This window comes from Aotus nancymaae, unplaced genomic scaffold (genome assembly GCF_030222135.1).
Source record: "Aotus nancymaae isolate 86718 unplaced genomic scaffold, 86718_ANA_hifiasm-v0.15.2.pri h1tg000016l, whole genome shotgun sequence".
Lineage (NCBI taxonomy): Eukaryota > Metazoa > Chordata > Mammalia > Primates > Aotidae > Aotus > Aotus nancymaae.
In genome coordinates, this window is record NW_026988428.1 from 75,644,203 (window position 1) to 75,662,987 (window position 18,785).

General features: G+C 43.2%; 1 protein-coding gene across 1 annotated transcript in view; it reads right to left on the bottom strand.

The window, feature by feature from the left end:
* Window positions 1–18,785, bottom strand: part of LOC105716703 (low-density lipoprotein receptor-related protein 6-like) — a 134,866-nt gene that overhangs the window by 35,617 nt on the left and 80,464 nt on the right. Inside the window, exons 11-13 of the mRNA XM_064376818.1 lie at window positions 5,642–5,719; window positions 5,065–5,184; window positions 1,627–1,747 (exon numbers count right to left, since the gene is read on the bottom strand). The gene's annotated coding sequence lies outside the window, so the exon portion shown is untranslated. The remainder of the gene's footprint in view (window positions 1–1,626; window positions 1,748–5,064; window positions 5,185–5,641; window positions 5,720–18,785) is intronic.

Sequence of the window (18,785 nt, forward strand, 5' to 3'; positions counted from 1 at the left end):
TGTTTGAAGATAGAGTAAAAGCCAGCTAAATTCTTCAAATTTCCAGTTTATATATTGTTTTATAAATAATTACTGTTTTATATACTGAAAAAATATAATTTATAAGTAATTTTATTTAAAATTTCATTTTATGTTCTGACATTTCAAAATATTTTGTTTTTCCCAGATTGTACTTTCACTTCATTGACATCATTCACTTTGTTCTTTAGAATTTCAGTAAATACCAGGTGCGGTAGCTCACGCTTCTAATCCCAGCACTTTAGGAGGTTGATACCAGCAGATCACTAGAGCCCAGGAGTTTGAGACCAGCCTGGGCAACATGACGAAACCACATCTATTAAATTTAAAAATTCAGTAAATAATGATAATGAAATGATCTTTCATTAAAGCCATTCATAATATTAACTTTATAATATAAAGTTCTGCAGAGTTCCTCTAAAGGTAAAAGCATAAGATATAGAAGAGAGAAAAGAAAAAACAAATCTTCTTTCTAGAAGTTAAAGATCACTCAGTTTTATCATCTAGTACAAGTATGTACTAAGCACTTAAGCTGACAGCAAACAGATTTTTTTCCCATAGAATTAACCCCTTCTGCACTATTTTAGTAAAACTTTACATTGATCTTTGTCAGGACTTTTAATTTTGTTTTTTCTCATCAAATCTGTTTTCTATATTATATGTAATTCAACACTTGATTTCACTAAAGAAGACCTTATTGTCATATTGATTTGAATAATTTATGCTTGTGAATAAATTTACCCAATATAGAACTCTTAGGATTAACATTCCTATATATTCACTTTGGTAGATTTCTTCCTGCAGGAGGAACTTCTCCATATTGGTGCAGTTTGTTTATACTTAAGAAGTCAAGATTTCCCAATGTAATCCTAATAGTGGCCTTGGGTCTGTCAGAGACAGTCTGGCTCAACAGTATTTTTCCCTGAAGAATTTGGTAGAAGAGCTATGTTCAATATACAGACTTTTGGCACACAAGGGAATGCTATTTTCTGGTAATTCATTCTGAAGTAAGCAATGAAAAATAAAGCATACATGTCTCTAAATGGTCTTGGGGATGGGGTGCAGGTGATTGTTTTTGTTTTCCAGTAAAAGGCTGTGCCTCTTGTCAAGGAAAATTGTTCTGCTATGGAGAAAAATGTTACTATTTTTCAAAAGAAGAGAAAACTTGGAATGAGAGTAAGAAGTCATGCCAAGATCGGGGTTCTAGTCTCATTAAGATTGATGCCAAAGAGGAGTAGGTATGTTCCTCTTTTTTATTAACCCCGAGTAAGTGCTTTATGAGAAATATGTGTGCCCCGAGTTAGGATAATTGGGCTTTCCTCCTTTCTTATTTGGCCCATTTGGTGGAGGTACCTTTAGTACTGGTGCACATTTTACCTGCAGAGGAAAGGGAGTAGGTATTAAAGAGACCTAGAAGAACTATTACTTTTAAACAAGAATAATAGCCCTGATGTGGGTGCCATGGAATGATTTTGTCTTTTTATTGTGTGTTTCATGTTCATGTTTTAGTATATATCAGACTATTCAATATTTAGCCTCTCAGTGCTAATGTGGGACAAAATATAAACTGCCTTGGATGATATGAATAGTCTAAAAGAGATGACTTACTGTGTTGAGCTCTGTTCTTTCACCATCAATACTTGGGAAAGATCAAATTTCTAAGGGAAGATGATCTCTTACGGTCGTGTCTATGTTCGGAATTTCTCCCCAGTCAGTCCAATACATGTACCTATAGAAGTATACAAAAAATTAGCTAAAAATAGGTAATAAAATATAACTTTCAGATATTCTAAAGGTGAGATCCACTCCTCCTATTATACTGGTATCAGCAGTTAATGCCATAGAAAGGAAAAAAAATATGAAGAGTGTGTTTAAGACATTTATCACAGCAGTATATAAGATTGTAGGAAATTTTCAAATCAAACAGCGTGTTCTAGAGCCAATCCTGAAAATGCCTCCCAATAATGAGATTCCAGTTTTACTTTTTTTCTGTTTTTTTTTTAAACATTTTGTGCCCTTTTCCATGAACTTTCTCTCTTCCTTCACGGCTTGTCACCTCTGGCTTATCCCAGCAATATGAGTCAGATGGCAAACTGAATTATAAAAATAACCATTTCTTCCTGCAGTGCTAAGTGATTCTTATGGCTCCTGGATGTTTAAGTGGTTCTAAGACACTGATATATACTGAGGTGTAATTTGTCACTATGCTCGTCCTCAGAATATCGCAGTAACGATAAAATTGTTGAGTATGTAAGAAGTTGTACTTCCTAGACTATATAGTCAGGGTGGCATGGCAAAATGAAACAAACAAACAAACAATAACAACGAACTAGGAGTAAAGCTGCATGGCCTGACAAAGTTTTGGAATTCAAGTCATTCACGTATTTAGGGAAACTTTATAAAGTAAGCTATATTCTTACTAGAAAATACTTAAAATGGAATTGAAGCTTCCAGGGGAAGGGAAAGAGTTCTGAAAACAATTTCTTTCCACATTTTTCATGGTAATGATGCAATCTGAGCAAAATCTGCAGATAACACCCAAAGTCAGCAAACATTTGACCTCAAGAAGAAAAGCAGTTAAGAGTATAAACAGGAACATGTGTTGACTTCTTACTACATGTATGTTAGGGATTTTCTTCTTTTTTTTATTGCATTTTAGGTTTTGGGGTACATGTGAAGAACACGCAAGATTGCTGCATAGGTAGACACATGGCAGTGTGATTTGCTGCCTTCCTCCCCATCACCTATATCTGGCATTTCTCCCCATGCTCTCTCCCCTCAACTCCCCACCCCCTGCTGTCCCTCCCCTATTTCCCCCCAACAGACCCCAGTGTGTGATGCTCCCCTGCCTGTGTCCATGTGTTCTCATTGTTCAACGCCCATGAGTGAGAACATGTGGTGTTTGATTTTCTGTTTGTTTTCTAAATATGGATTAAAGGAAAAAATATTATAGTTCTGCAAGACTGTGAAATGTTGTTAGTTTAAAAGTGGGGGCCGGGCACAGTGGCTCACACCTGTAATCCCAACATTTTGGGAGACTGAGGTGGGCAGATCACCTGAAGTCAGGAATTCGAAACCAGCCCGGCCAACATGGTGAAACCCTATCTCTACTAAAAATACAAAAAAATTAGACTGGTGGTGCATGCCTATAATCCCAACTACTTGGGAGGCTGAGGCAGGAGAATCGTTTGAGCCGGGAGATGCAGGCTGCAGTGAGCCAAGATCATGCCACTACACTCCAGCCTGGGTGACAGAGCAATACTCCGTATCCAAAAAAAAAGTGCTAGTGGGGTGGGATTAAGGAATTTTGCTAAAGTCACTCAGCTGGGATCTGAACTTGGCTCTGTGTAGTTCCAAATTCTATTTACCTTTCATTATACCATACAGCATTACAATCTATTAGTGAAAATACATTAATAAAAATACAACAAACAATATCTGCATCAATCCTAATGTGAAATAAGGCAAGCAAATACACTTTTAAAAACTCACAATACAGGCTGTGGGCAAAGTGGCTCGGTCCTATAACCCCAGCACTTTGGGAGTGTGAGACAGGAGGATCAGCTGAGGCCAGGAGCTTGAAGCTCCAGCCTGGCAGTACAGTGAGACCCTATCTCTACAGAATTTTTTCTTTTTTTTAAAACATTAGCCATGTGTGGTGATGCATGCCTATACTCCCAGCTACTCGGAAAGGCTGAGGTGGTAGGATCACTTGAACCTAGAAGTCTGAGACTGCAGTGAGCCATGATTGCGCCACTGCATTCCAGCCAGGGTGACAAAGAGACCCAATCTCAAAACAAGAGCCGACTGGGCATGGTGGCTCAGGCCTGTAATCTAAGCACTCTGGGAGGCCAAGGCAGGAGAATCAACTGAAGTCAGAAGCTCGAGACCAGCCTAGCCAATGTGGTAAAACCCCGTCTTTACAAAAAATAGCCAGGCATGGTGGCATGCACCTGTAATCCCAGTTACTCAGGAGGCTGAGGCATTGAGAATCACTTGAACCCAGAAGGCGGAGGTTTCAGTGAGCTGAGATCGAGCCACTGCACTCCAGCCTAGGCAACAGAGCAAGACTCTGTCTCACAAAGAAAGAAACCAAAACGTATCAACGACAATCCAGCAAGTCATACTGTAGAAACAAACATAAGCAAAGCACTATAGGAAGACTGCAGTTATATCTCCCACTAAAAGGGGGAAAGTTTCTAGAGCACGTGAGTCTTAAAAGATGAGTAGAAGTATATCATATGAATAAGAGGGCAAAGAGCCTATACCAAGTGGTTGGAATAGTAAGTTCAAAAACCATGACCCCTGTAATCTCAGCACTCTGAGAGAGAGACTCAGGCAGGCAGATTGCCTGAGCTCAGGAGTTTGAGACCAGCCTGGGCAACATGGTGAAACCCCATCTCTAGAAAATATACAAAAACTAGCTGGGCATGGTGACGCATGCCTGTAGTCCCAGCTACTCAGGAGGCTGAGGTGGGAGGACTGTTTGAGCCTGGGAGGTCGAGGTTGCAATGAACCATGATTGTGCCACAGTGCTCCAGCCTGGGTTACTGAGCAAGACGCTGTTTCAAAAAATAAAACAGGCTGGGTGCAGTGGCTCATGCCTATAATCCTAACACTTTGGGAGGCTGAGGTGGATGGATCACCTGAGGTCAGGAGTTCAAGACCAGTCTGGCCAAATGGCAAAACACTGTCTTTACTAAAAATACAAAAATTATCTGGGCATAGTGGCAGGCTCCTGTAATCCAAGTTACTTTGGAGGCTAAGGCAGGAGAATAGCTCAAACCCAGGAAGCGGAGGCTACAGTGAGTCCAGATCAAGCCACTGCACTCCAGCCTGGGTGACAAGCATGAAACCTGTCTCAAAAACAAACAAACAAGCAAAAATACAAAACAAAACAAAACAAAAAAAACCCATGACCCCTTCAGAGATTGATAAGAATGTCAGAGATGGAAGGTACAGGAATAAGACTAAGAAATGAATTGGACTCAGAGTGTGAGGAGTCTTGAGTACTAAATGAAGACACCAACCTGGCCATAACCTTACCTCAGATGTCTTAAGTGAAATCTCCACACACATAGACCTCCTGACAGCAGGCAGCTGCCCTGCCAGTGCCTTCTTTGCTTCATGTGTAAACTCTGGGATGTCTTTGATTGCTAAGTTGACCTGGAAAACAAAAGGGACTTCTGCATGAAACGCTCACAAGAAAAATTATGGAAACAGAAATTAGTGTATGTTGGGTAACACAAGTGCTGCTGTGGCTGATTAAGGAAGACAATTCATTCACTCCTCCCTTCACCATAAGGGATAATGCTGTATCAAAGCCCCACATTTCAAGTTGAAAAAGGTAATCACCATTATAAAAATTAGCTAAGATATAATTTTTGTCTTCTAAGGACTAAGCTTTTCACCTATCACTCCAGAAAATTAAGAACCAAATAAATACAGGATTAACATTCAATAAGAACATCCTTTTCAAGTAAATGGATCAAATGGAATTAGATATTTTAATGTTATTTATAATACTATAAACAGTATTTCTTACTATTGCACTTGAGAACTTTACATTCATTCCTTGTGACAAACACTACAGTATACAGCTTAGTAAATAATAGAATTTTACCCAGTCTGAACCCATTGAGGAAGAAGAACGAGTGCAAATCTTTTCACCCACTCGAGCCTGGACAATCACTTGGACAGTCTAAAAAAGAAAACAAAAATACATTAAAAAAAAAAGATGAAGTCTTAACAAACTAATCTGGCTCCAGATCAGGGTTAAAATCCTCCCAATACAGGGTTTAAAAGATGCCAGTTAATCATAAGTATACTTCAGTATAGAGTAGAATTTTAATTTTTGAGGACAGAAAAAATACTACACAGAAAGAATAACTTCATAAACATTCCTGAGGGTATAGTGTCAATCAATGAAAGGAATTATACGTCGAGGCTTGGAAACTGTAATACTCTCATATGGCAGAAAGGAAAGCTGAGCATGGTGCCTATGACATTCATAAAGAAATGAGTCCAACTGTGGTTTTAAATATTACTGCCACAAACTTATAGCATCACAGTAGATTTAAAACAAAAATTCCACGATTATTCATATCATTTGGCCCATATGGCAAAAGTCTTCCACATAAGTTTATGACTAAAATCAACTACGTGGATTGTTCTATCATGGCAATGGTTGAGAGATGGAGTGACACAGGTGGAAATGATTTTTAGATTTAGGAAAATATGGAATTCAAAATTCAGTTTTAATTCCTCATTAACCAGAGAGGGAAGAATATATAAAACTTGAACATTTCAGGTTTAGTTGAAGCTTAAGGAAAGATGTCCAAAATGCTGCCTATTCCAGCTGATGGTCTTTTCTCCCACTCAAAGGGAACAGAGTGTGCCAATAACCTGGCATAACACTTTGACATTTCTGCAAACAGCCTTGCAAAAAAAAAGAAAGAAAGAAACAGAAAGAAAAAAGAAAAAATTCTGAACAAGTAGCTGTGAAAAAAACTCCTGACCTCAGGTAATCCACCCACCTCGGCCTCCCAAAGCGGTGGGATTGCAGGTGTGAGCCACTGTGCCTGGCCAAGAGAATTGATTTTTTTAAAGCAAAGTCAGAGAATTACAGTCATCTTAAAAAAAAAATGAAAATTCCATGATTAATTATCAAAGGAATAAAAACAGAACACATGTTAGCAGAAACTTTATTCTTTCAGGACTTAAACACTAGGAATTAGTTCCGCAACTCTCATGGCCACAGTCTTTGTTCCTGCCTTTATTTTCCGAATCATAGATAATTCTGGCCATCTGATTTAGAACATTTTCTGTTTCACTGATCCATTTTTTCTGAGTCTTGGCTTATAATTGTCAGAAAAATAGTGCTTAAAACATTTTATAAAAAGTTCTCCTAGCATAAATTACATGACAGGTTATCCAGATGCCAGGGTTTCTGTGAAAATATATGTAAAGAAAATAAACTAGAAAGGATTTAGTGGTTACAGGACTCCGATATGTCATCGCATATTTTAAATCCAGGAAGTAAAAATTTATTGAGGCAGGAAGTAATTTATCATTGTATGTTTCCAGAAAAAAATAGCTTGATAATAAGTAAATTTAATAAAGATTTATATAAGGAAAATCCATTCTGAAAGTTGCTAAAATGTAGGATGTTCCTAGGAAGAAGCTTGTAGCTATAAAGTCTGTAATTTAGATTTTAAAAAGTCCCTATAACAATAGGTTAGTGAAAAAGGGAAAATCAAAGAACTGTTGCATTTCTTTCTGCTTTGTACAGTTTGGTTTCTAACTTGTGAGTTTTTGATATACTTGTTCTATTTTCATTTGTTTTTAGGATATTTAAATCAGTTTGAAGAGTTGCATCATATTTTTCTTGTGTTTCATTATTGTTCTTCATGGGGCATTTAAAACAGTTTGAATATTCTAATTCTCATTTTCTGTGTTCTTTCCATCGTATCTTCGTATATTAATAGACGAAAAATGCTTTTTGTGGACTGGGATGATAGTTGGAGCACTGTACTGGATTCCTGTGTCAAGAGTGTCCTCTTCTGTCAGAAAATTGCAATGTGTTCTCATAAATGAATGGATTTGGGGGAGAGAAATTTCTTTTGTTTTGTTTTTTGAGTGTCATTTTGTCTAAGATTATCCTCACACTTCTCTTCAACACATACACACACTGGCTTTTCCCCTTATTGACTTAGCAGGTTTTAAATGTGCTTTTTCCTTTCCTATATTTCACCTTCTTCTACTCAAAAGTGTTGGTTTTCCAAGACTAACTCTTCGAGTCCAGAACACAGTTTCCTTCTACCCAGCAATCTGATCCTTCTGGAGCTCCTTTTTAAATTTTCACAATTAATGTGGTCTTGCTCTTTCCGAGGTAGTTGCTAATTTATCTGAAACTCCTGGGGCACCATGAAAGCATAGAGATGGGATCTAGGAATAGCTCCATTTTAAGTCTTTTTTACAAGTAATTTGAAGTTTTGATATTTTCTGACCCCTAGTCATGCTAAAGGCATAAATTTGTTTTTATTTTTTCATGTAATCTATATATATTTCAAGACTATTGTAGGAGATTTAGATTTAAGCAACTACCATTAGCTCTTTTTGTGTCAGTTTCATTTCAATGGGTACCTAGGTTTCAGAAGGATTATCTGCTGTTTACTTGTTTCTGAAATTATAAAGGGAATAACTATCTCCACCTTGATTTTTCTTATTCTTGGCCTAGTTTTCATGAAGAAATCACAAGAAAAAAGACAAAATGTTATCAATATTTTGTATTTCTACAACCTAGTGAACCAATAAATTTTTTAAATTTCTTATATTGGAAGTTACAGCCCCATCAATTTATAATGCAATTCATTAGTAGAGTAATTACATTGTCAAGAAGCCATGTCATAATAGCAAATATAGAGAATTTCAGTTATCCATGAAAACATGAGATTTTATTTTACTTTGAAACAAAGTCTCACTTTGTCACCAAGGCTGGAGTGCAGTGGCATGATGTAGGCTCATTGCAACCTCTGCCTCTTAGGTTCAAGTGATTCTCCTGCCCCAGCCTCCCGAGTGACTGGGATTACAGGTGTGCACCATCACGCCCAGCTAATTTTTGTAGTTTTAGTAGAGATGGGGTTTCACCATGTTGGCCATGCTGGTATTGAACTCCTGGCCTCAAGTGATCTGCCCACCTCAGTCTCTGAAAATGCTGGAAATACAGGCATGAGCCACTGCTACCAGTGGAGAATGTGAGATTTTAGATTAATTGATGACCAAAGCAGAACTGGAAAGAAACAAGGATCAGCCAAGGCTTTTCTGACCAGTTTACTGAAAGATGCCATTTGATACTGCAAAATATTCTTTCCTGCTTTATTATGATTACTTATAATCAAGTATTACACATGTAATTTACTCACTACCTGTCTTCTTTCCACTAAAGGTCATTCATGTGAACTATGACTTTTCTTTGTTTTTCTTCTTTTGTATTCTCAGACCCTAGATGCAGGTTTGGCATAAAAAAGATTCTTAATAAATGCTTGTTTACATAGTCAATGAAAAATTTGTTTTAGAAACAATGTAAATATTTTCTTAAATTTGGTTAAGAATATGTATTATATATAGCTCTGATAAAAAGATTTAGATAAAGAGACAATTATAATTACACTTTTCCTAGTTGGAAGTCTGTTATTTCTTTCTCTTGCCTGATTGCTCTGGCTAGGACTTCTAGTACTGTGTTGAGCTGTAATGGTGACAGTGGGCATCGCTGTCTTATTTCAGCTCTTGGGGGAAATGCTTCCAACTTCTGCCTGTTCAGTTAAGACATTGGCTGTTGGTTTATTATAAATGGTACTTATTATTTTGAGATATGCTCCTTTGATGCCTAGTTTATTGAAGGTTTTTTTTTATCATAAAGGGATGCTGTAGTTTATCAAGTCCCTTTTCTGCATCCATTTAGATGATTATATTGTTTTTGTTTTTAATTATGTTTATGAGGGGAATCATATTTATTGATTTGTATATGTTGAACCATGCCACCATCCTAGGAATAAGGCTCATTTGAGTGTGGTGGATTATATTTTTGATGTACTGCTGAATGTGGTTTCCTAGTATTTTGTTGAGGATGTTTGCCTCCCTGTTCATCACAAATATTGGCCTGTAGTTTTTTGTTGTGTCTTTGCCAGATTTTAATATCAGAAACACTGGTTTTATAGAATGGGTTAGGAAGAAATCCCTCCCCCTTAATTTTTTGGAAGAGTTTATGCAGAATTGGCACCAACTCTTTTTTGTACATTTGGTAGAATTTTGTTATAAATTCATCTGGTTGAGAGTATGATTCTATAGTAGAAAACCCTAAAGTTTTTTTTTCAAAAGACTCCTAGACCCAGTAAATGACTTCAGTAAAGTTTTAAGATACAAAACTCAGTAGCATTTCTACACACCAATAATGTTCAAGCTGACAATCAAATAAAGAATGTAATCTCATTTACAATAATCACAGAAATATTAAAATACCTTGGAATCCATCTAACCAAAGAGGTAAAAGATCTTTACAAGGAGAACTACAAAACATTGTCATCCCCTAAAACAAGAGATGACACAAACAAAAGCCAAAACTTTCTATGCTCAAAAATTGGAAAAAATCAATACTGTTAAAATGTCCATATGATCCAGAAAAATCTACAGATTCAGTGCAATTCCTATCAAATCACCAATGTCATTTTTCACAGAACTAGGAAACAAATAATAATGTGGCTATTCCACTCACTGGTGTCAAGGAAGCTTCTGCTTTGGATTTTGATGTGATAAACAACCGAATTTACTGGACTGATATATCACTCAAGGTTAGCAAAAGAATTTTAATATTAAATCTAGGAACTAAAAGGAAGAACTTCTAGAATTTCTGAATCTTCATGCCATGACCTACTTCCCTCATTGCTTGACATTCAGAGTTCACCAAAAACCTTTAAGGTTTTGTTTTTTGAGTGTGTTTTGTTTGTTTGTTTATTTTTTTTTTTTTCAGACGGAGTCTTGCTCTGTTGCCCAGGCTGGAGTGCAGCGGCATAATATCAGCAAACTGCAACCTCTGCCTCCCAGGTTCAAGTGATTCTCCTGCCACAGCCACCCAAGTAGCTGTGACTACAGGCGCACGCCACCATGCCCAGCTAATTTTTGTATTTTTAGTAGAGATAGGGTTTCATCATCTTGGCCTGTATGGTCTCATGATCCACCTGCCTCAGTCTCCCAGAGTGCTGGGATTACAGGCGTGAGCTGGGACAGGGAAGAGAGGGATGCGGAGACCATGAAGATGCTTTTGGACAATGGTCTGAGGTTGGGACAGTGGCAGGAGACACCATTGACCCCAGGACACCATTGACCCCAGGAGATCCAGACACTATTGACCCTGGATCTCCAGGACAAGAGACCAGTCTGGCAGTTACATGTGCTTTCCTTTAAACCGGCTGGCAGTTGGGCATGACCGATGACATCAGAGATTCCAACTGTCCTGATTGGACAGCACTCCATGGGCGCTCAGAAACCCAGGTCCACAACAGCAGTTTCTCAGAGCTGTTCTCCACTCCCAACTTCTCCCCAGCCTTGAGAAGAGATAACGTACTTTTACTGGTATTAATAGAGTGTGGAAGAAGGCTTTGGACAGAAGAGGCACCAGCTTCCGTGGGAGGGAACAGAGTTTGGGAGACGTTATGGCTGGGTGTCAACCGCAGCCCCAGCTTGAGGAGAGGAGCCCCCAGACTAGCACCTCGGGGTACTCCCTCCTGGAGGTGATAGATGATGAAGTGCCGGGACCATCAGGTGAGGGGACTGGGGGAAGAAGAGATGGGAGGGGATCGACTAAGAAGAAGGAAGGGGGCCGGGCGCAGTGGCTCACACCTCTAATACCAACATTATGGGAAGATGAGGTGGGTGGATCACCTGAGGTCAGGAGTCAGAGATAAGCCTGGCCAATATGGTGAAACCTTGTCTCTACTAAAATACAAACATTAGCTGGGTGGTGGTAGTGCGTGCCTGTAATCCCAGCTACTTAGGAGGCTGAGGCAGGAGAATCGCTTGAACCGGGGATGGGGAGGTTGCAGTGAGCGGAGATCATGCCACTGTGCCACTGTACTCCAGCCTGGGTAAAAGAGCAAGACTTCATCTCAAAACAAACCAACAACAACAAAAGAAAAAAAAAAAAAAAAAACGGCATGAATATAGAGGCCAGGTGTGGAGGCCTGTAATCCCAGCATTTTGGGAGGCCAAACTGGGAGGATCATGTGAGCCCATTAGTCTGAGACCTGCCTGGGCAACATGGGGAAACCCTGCCTCTACCAAAAACAAAACAAAACAAAACTTAGCTGGGCATGGGGGCATGCACCTGTGGTCCCAGCTACTCGGGAGGCTTAGGCAGGAGGATCACTTGACTATGAGAGGCAGAAGTTGCAGTGACCTTTGATCACACCACTGTACTCCAGCCTGAGTGACAGAGCCAGAAAAAAATAAAAATAAACTTTAAAAAAAGGCGAAAATCTCAAGCTTCCTTTGATATTGGGGAAAGGGGAACAAGAAGAGCGCTGAGGTGAGGAGGCAACTGGTCACCACAGACATCTGGGTGTTGGCGGGAATCTGGGTTTTGGTGGGAGTCTGAGGAGGTTGCCAAACTTTTTTTTCTTTTTTGAGATGGAGTTTTGCTCTTGCTGCCAAAGGCTGGAGTGCAATGGTGGCACAATCTCAGCCCACTGCAACTTCTACTTCCCAGGTTCTAGTGATTGTCCTCCCTCAGCCTCCCGAGTAGCTGGGATTACAGGCTCCCACCACCACACCAAGCTAATTTTTGTACTTTTACTAGAGACACGGTTTCACCCTGTTGCCAGGGTGGTCTCAAATTCCTGACCTCAGGTGATCCACCCACCTCGGCCTCCAAGTGCTGGGATTTCAGGCTGGTGCTGCCTGGCGGAAGGCTGCTCAACTTCTTTATCCTTGGTCAGGTCACAAAGGTCCTCTGCATCTTTAACACAACCTTGTTTTTTTGTTTGTTTGCTTTTGAGACAGAGTCTCACTCTGTCACCAGACTGGAGTGCAGTGGTGGCAGGATCTCAGGTCACTGCCACCTCCGTCTCCCAGGTTCAAGTGATTCTCCTGCCACAGCCACCCAAGTAGCTGTGACTACAGGCGCACGCCACCATGCCCAGCTAATTTTTGTATTTTTAGTAGAGATAGGGTTTCATCATCTTGGCCTGTATGGTCTCATGATCCACCTGCCTCAGTCTCCCAGAGTGCTGGGATTACAGGCGTGAGCTGGGACAGGGAAGAGAGGGATGCGGAGACCATGAAGATGCTTTTGGACAATGGTCTGAGGTTGGGACAGTGGCAGGAGACACCATTGACCCCAGGACACCATTGACCCCAGGAGATCCAGACACTATTGACCCTGGATCTCCAGGACAAGAGACCAGTCTGGCAGTTACATGTGCTTTCCTTTAAACCGGCTGGCAGTTGGGCATGACCGATGACATCAGAGATTCCAACTGTCCTGATTGGACAGCACTCCGTGGGCGCTCAGAAACCCAGGTCCACAACAGCAGTTTCTCAGAGCTGTTCTCCACTCCCAACTTCTCCCCAGCCTTGAGAAGAGATAACGTACTTTTACTGGTACTAATAGAGTGTGGAAGAAGGCTTTGGACAGAAGAGGCACCAGCTTCCGTGGGAGGGAACAGAGTTTGGGAGACGTTATGGCTGGGTGTCAACCGCAGCCCCAGCTTGAGGAGAGGAGCCCCCAGACTAGCACCTCGGGGTACTCCCTCCTGGAGGTGATAGATGATGAAGTGCCGGGACCATCAGGTGAGGGGACTGGGGGAAGAAGAGATGGGAGGGGATCGACTAAGAAGAAGGAAGGGGGCCGGGCGCAGTGGCTCACACCTCTAATACCAACATTATGGGAAGATGAGGTGGGTGGATCACCTGAGGTCAGGAGTCAGAGATAAGCCTGGCCAATATGGTGAAACCTTGTCTCTACTAAAATACAAACATTAGCTGGGTGGTGGTAGTGCGTGCCTGTAATCCCAGCTACTTAGGAGGCTGAGGCAGGAGAATCGCTTGAACCGGGGATGGGGAGGTTGCAGTGAGCGGAGATCATGCCACTGTGCCACTGTACTCCAGCCTGGGTAAAAGAGCAAGACTTCATCTCAAAACAAACCAACAACAACAAAAGAAAAAAAAAAAAAAAAACGGCATGAATATAGAGGCCAGGTGTGGAGGCCTGTAATCCCAGCATTTTGGGAGGCCAAACTGGGAGGATCATGTGAGCCCATTAGTCTGAGACCTGCCTGGGCAACATGGGGAAACCCTGCCTCTACCAAAAACAAAACAAAACAAAACTTAGCTGGGCATGGGGGCATGCACCTGTGGTCCCAGCTACTCGGGAGGCTTAGGCAGGAGGATCACTTGACTATGAGAGGCAGAAGTTGCAGTGACCTTTGATCACACCACTGTACTCCAGCCTGAGTGACAGAGCCAGAAAAAAATAAAAATAAACTTTAAAAAAAGGCGAAAATCTCAAGCTTCCTTTGATATTGGGGAAAGGGGAACAAGAAGAGCGCTGAGGTGAGGAGGCAACTGGTCACCACAGACATCTGGGTGTTGGCGGGAATCTGGGTTTTGGTGGGAGTCTGAGGAGGTTGCCAAACTTTTTTTTCTTTTTTGAGATGGAGTTTTGCTCTTGCTGCCAAAGGCTGGAGTGCAATGGTGGCACAATCTCAGCCCACTGCAACTTCTACTTCCCAGGTTCTAGTGATTGTCCTCCCTCAGCCTCCCGAGTAGCTGGGATTACAGGCTCCCACCACCACACCAAGCTAATTTTTGTACTTTTACTAGAGACACGGTTTCACCCTGTTGCCAGGGTGGTCTCAAATTCCTGACCTCAGGTGATCCACCCACCTCGGCCTCCAAGTGCTGGGATTTCAGGCTGGTGCTGCCTGGCGGAAGGCTGCTCAACTTCTTTATCCTTGGTCAGGTCACAAAGGTCCTCTGCATCTTTAACACAACCTTGTTTTTTTGTTTGTTTGCTTTTGAGACAGAGTCTCACTCTGTCACCAGACTGGAGTGCAGTGGTGGCAGGATCTCAGGTCACTGCCACCTCCGTCTCCCAGGTTCAAGTGATTCTCCTGCCACAGCCACCCAAGTAGCTGTGACTACAGGCGCACGCCACCATGCCCAGCTAATTTTTGTATTTTTAGTAGAGATAGGGTTTCATCATCTTGGCCTGTATGGTCTCATGATCCACCTGCCTCAGTCTCCCAGAGTGCTGGGATTACAGGCGTGAGCTGGGACAGGGAAGAGAGGGATGCGGAGACCATGAAGATGCTTTTGGACAATGGTCTGAGGTTGGGACAGTGGCAGGAGACACCATTGACCCCAGGACACCATTGACCCCAGGAGATCCAGACACTATTGACCCTGGATCTCCAGGACAAGAGACCAGTCTGGCAGTTACATGTGCTTTCCTTTAAACCGGCTGGCAGTTGGGCATGACCGATGACATCAGAGATTCCAACTGTCCTGATTGGACAGCACTCCGTGGGCGCTCAGAAACCCAGGTCCACAACAGCAGTTTCTCAGAGCTGTTCTCCACTCCCAACTTCTCCCCAGCCTTGAGAAGAGATAACGTACTTTTACTGGTACTAATAGAGTGTGGAAGAAGGCTTTGGACAGAAGAGGCACCAGCTTCCGTGGGAGGGAACAGAGTTTGGGAGACGTTATGGCTGGGTGTCAACCGCAGCCCCAGCTTGAGGAGAGGAGCCCCCAGACTAGCACCTCGGGGTACTCCCTCCTGGAGGTGATAGATGATGAAGTGCCGGGACCATCAGGTGAGGGGACTGGGGGAAGAAGAGATGGGAGGGGATCGACTAAGAAGAAGGAAGGGGGCCGGGCGCAGTGGCTCACACCTCTAATACCAACATTATGGGAAGATGAGGTGGGTGGATCACCTGAGGTCAGGAGTCAGAGATAAGCCTGGCCAATATGGTGAAACCTTGTCTCTACTAAAATACAAACATTAGCTGGGTGGTGGTAGTGCGTGCCTGTAATCCCAGCTACTTAGGAGGCTGAGGCAGGAGAATCGCTTGAACCGGGGATGGGGAGGTTGCAGTGAGCGGAGATCATGCCACTGTGCCACTGTACTCCAGCCTGGGTAAAAGAGCAAGACTTCATCTCAAAACAAACCAACAACAACAAAAGAAAAAAAAAAAAAAAAAACGGCATGAATATAGAGGCCAGGTGTGGAGGCCTGTAATCCCAGCATTTTGGGAGGCCAAACTGGGAGGATCATGTGAGCCCATTAGTCTGAGACCTGCCTGGGCAACATGGGGAAACCCTGCCTCTACCAAAAACAAAACAAAACAAAACTTAGCTGGGCATGGGGGCATGCACCTGTGGTCCCAGCTACTCGGGAGGCTTAGGCAGGAGGATCACTTGACTATGAGAGGCAGAAGTTGCAGTGACCTTTGATCACACCACTGTACTCCAGCCTGAGTGACAGAGCCAGAAAAAAATAAAAATAAACTTTAAAAAAAGGCGAAAATCTCAAGCTTCCTTTGATATTGGGGAAAGGGGAACAAGAAGAGCGCTGAGGTGAGGAGGCAACTGGTCACCACAGACATCTGGGTGTTGGCGGGAATCTGGGTTTTGGTGGGAGTCTGAGGAGGTTGCCAAACTTTTTTTTCTTTTTTGAGATGGAGTTTTGCTCTTGCTGCCAAAGGCTGGAGTGCAATGGTGGCACAATCTCAGCCCACTGCAACTTCTACTTCCCAGGTTCTAGTGATTGTCCTCCCTCAGCCTCCCGAGTAGCTGGGATTACAGGCTCCCACCACCACACCAAGCTAATTTTTGTACTTTTACTAGAGACACGGTTTCACCCTGTTGCCAGGGTGGTCTCAAATTCCTGACCTCAGGTGATCCACCCACCTCGGCCTCCAAGTGCTGGGATTTCAGGCTGGTGCTGCCTGGCGGAAGGCTGCTCAACTTCTTTATCCTTGGTCAGGTCACAAAGGTCCTCTGCATCTTTAACACAACCTTGTTTTTTTGTTTGTTTGCTTTTGAGACAGAGTCTCACTCTGTCACCAGACTGGAGTGCAGTGGTGGCAGGATCTCAGGTCACTGCCACCTCCGTCTCCCAGGTTCAAGTGATTCTCCTGCCACAGCCACCCAAGTAGCTGTGACTACAGGCGCACGCCACCATGCCCAGCTAATTTTTGTATTTTTAGTAGAGATAGGGTTTCATCATCTTGGCCTGTATGGTCTCATGATCCACCTGCCTCAGTCTCCCAGAGTGCTGGGATTACAGGCGTGAGCTGGGACAGGGAAGAGAGGGATGCGGAGACCATGAAGATGCTTTTGGACAATGGTCTGAGGTTGGGACAGTGGCAGGAGACACCATTGACCCCAGGACACCATTGACCCCAGGAGATCCAGACACTATTGACCCTGGATCTCCAGGACAAGAGACCAGTCTGGCAGTTACATGTGCTTTCCTTTAAACCGGCTGGCAGTTGGGCATGACCGATGACATCAGAGATTCCAACTGTCCTGATTGGACAGCACTCCGTGGGCGCTCAGAAACCCAGGTCCACAACAGCAGTTTCTCAGAGCTGTTCTCCACTCCCAACTTCTCCCCAGCCTTGAGAAGAGATAACGTACTTTTACTGGTACTAATAGAGTGTGGAAGAAGGCTTTGGACAGAAGAGGCACCAGCTTCCGTGGGAGGGAACAGAGTTTGGGAGACGTTATGGCTGGGTGTCAACCGCAGCCCCAGCTTGAGGAGAGGAGCCCCCAGACTAGCACCTCGGGGTACTCCCTCCTGGAGGTGATAGATGATGAAGTGCCGGGACCATCAGGTGAGGGGACTGGGGGAAGAAGAGATGGGAGGGGATCGACTAAGAAGAAGGAAGGGGGCCGGGCGCAGTGGCTCACACCTCTAATACCAACATTATGGGAAGATGAGGTGGGTGGATCACCTGAGGTCAGGAGTCAGAGATAAGCCTGGCCAATATGGTGAAACCTTGTCTCTACTAAAATACAAACATTAGCTGGGTGGTGGTAGTGCGTGCCTGTAATCCCAGCTACTTAGGAGGCTGAGGCAGGAGAATCGCTTGAACCGGGGATGGGGAGGTTGCAGTGAGCGGAGATCATGCCACTGTGCCACTGTACTCCAGCCTGGGTAAAAGAGCAAGACTTCATCTCAAAACAAACCAACAACAACAAAAGAAAAAAAAAAAAAAAAAACGGCATGAATATAGAGGCCAGGTGTGGAGGCCTGTAATCCCAGCATTTTGGGAGGCCAAACTGGGAGGATCATGTGAGCCCATTAGTCTGAGACCTGCCTGGGCAACATGGGGAAACCCTGCCTCTACCAAAAACAAAACAAAACAAAACTTAGCTGGGCATGGGGGCATGCACCTGTGGTCCCAGCTACTCGGGAGGCTTAGGCAGGAGGATCACTTGACTATGAGAGGCAGAAGTTGCAGTGACCTTTGATCACACCACTGTACTCCAGCCTGAGTGACAGAGCCAGAAAAAAATAAAAATAAACTTTAAAAAAAGGCGAAAATCTCAAGCTTCCTTTGATATTGGGGAAAGGGGAACAAGAAGAGCGCTGAGGTGAGGAGGCAACTGGTCACCACAGACATCTGGGTGTTGGCGGGAATCTGGGTTTTGGTGGGAGTCTGAGGAGGTTGCCAAACTTTTTTTTCTTTTTTGAGATGGAGTTTTGCTCTTGCTGCCAAAGGCTGGAGTGCAATGGTGGCACAATCTCAGCCCACTGCAACTTCTACTTCCCAGGTTCTAGTGATTGTCCTCCCTCAGCCTCCCGAGTAGCTGGGATTACAGGCTCCCACCACCACACCAAGCTAATTTTTGTACTTTTACTAGAGACACGGTTTCACCCTGTTGCCAGGGTGGTCTCAAATTCCTGACCTCAGGTGATCCACCCACCTCGGCCTCCAAGTGCTGGGATTTCAGGCTGGTGCTGCCTGGCGGAAGGCTGCTCAACTTCTTTATCCTTGGTCAGGTCACAAAGGTCCTCTGCATCTTTAACACAACCTTGTTTTTTTGTTTGTTTGCTTTTGAGACAGAGTCTCACTCTGTCACCAGACTGGAGTGCAGTGGTGGCAGGATCTCAGGTCACTGCCACCTCCGTCTCCCAGGTTCAAGTGATTCTCCTGCCACAGCCACCCAAGTAGCTGTGACTACAGGCGCACGCCACCATGCCC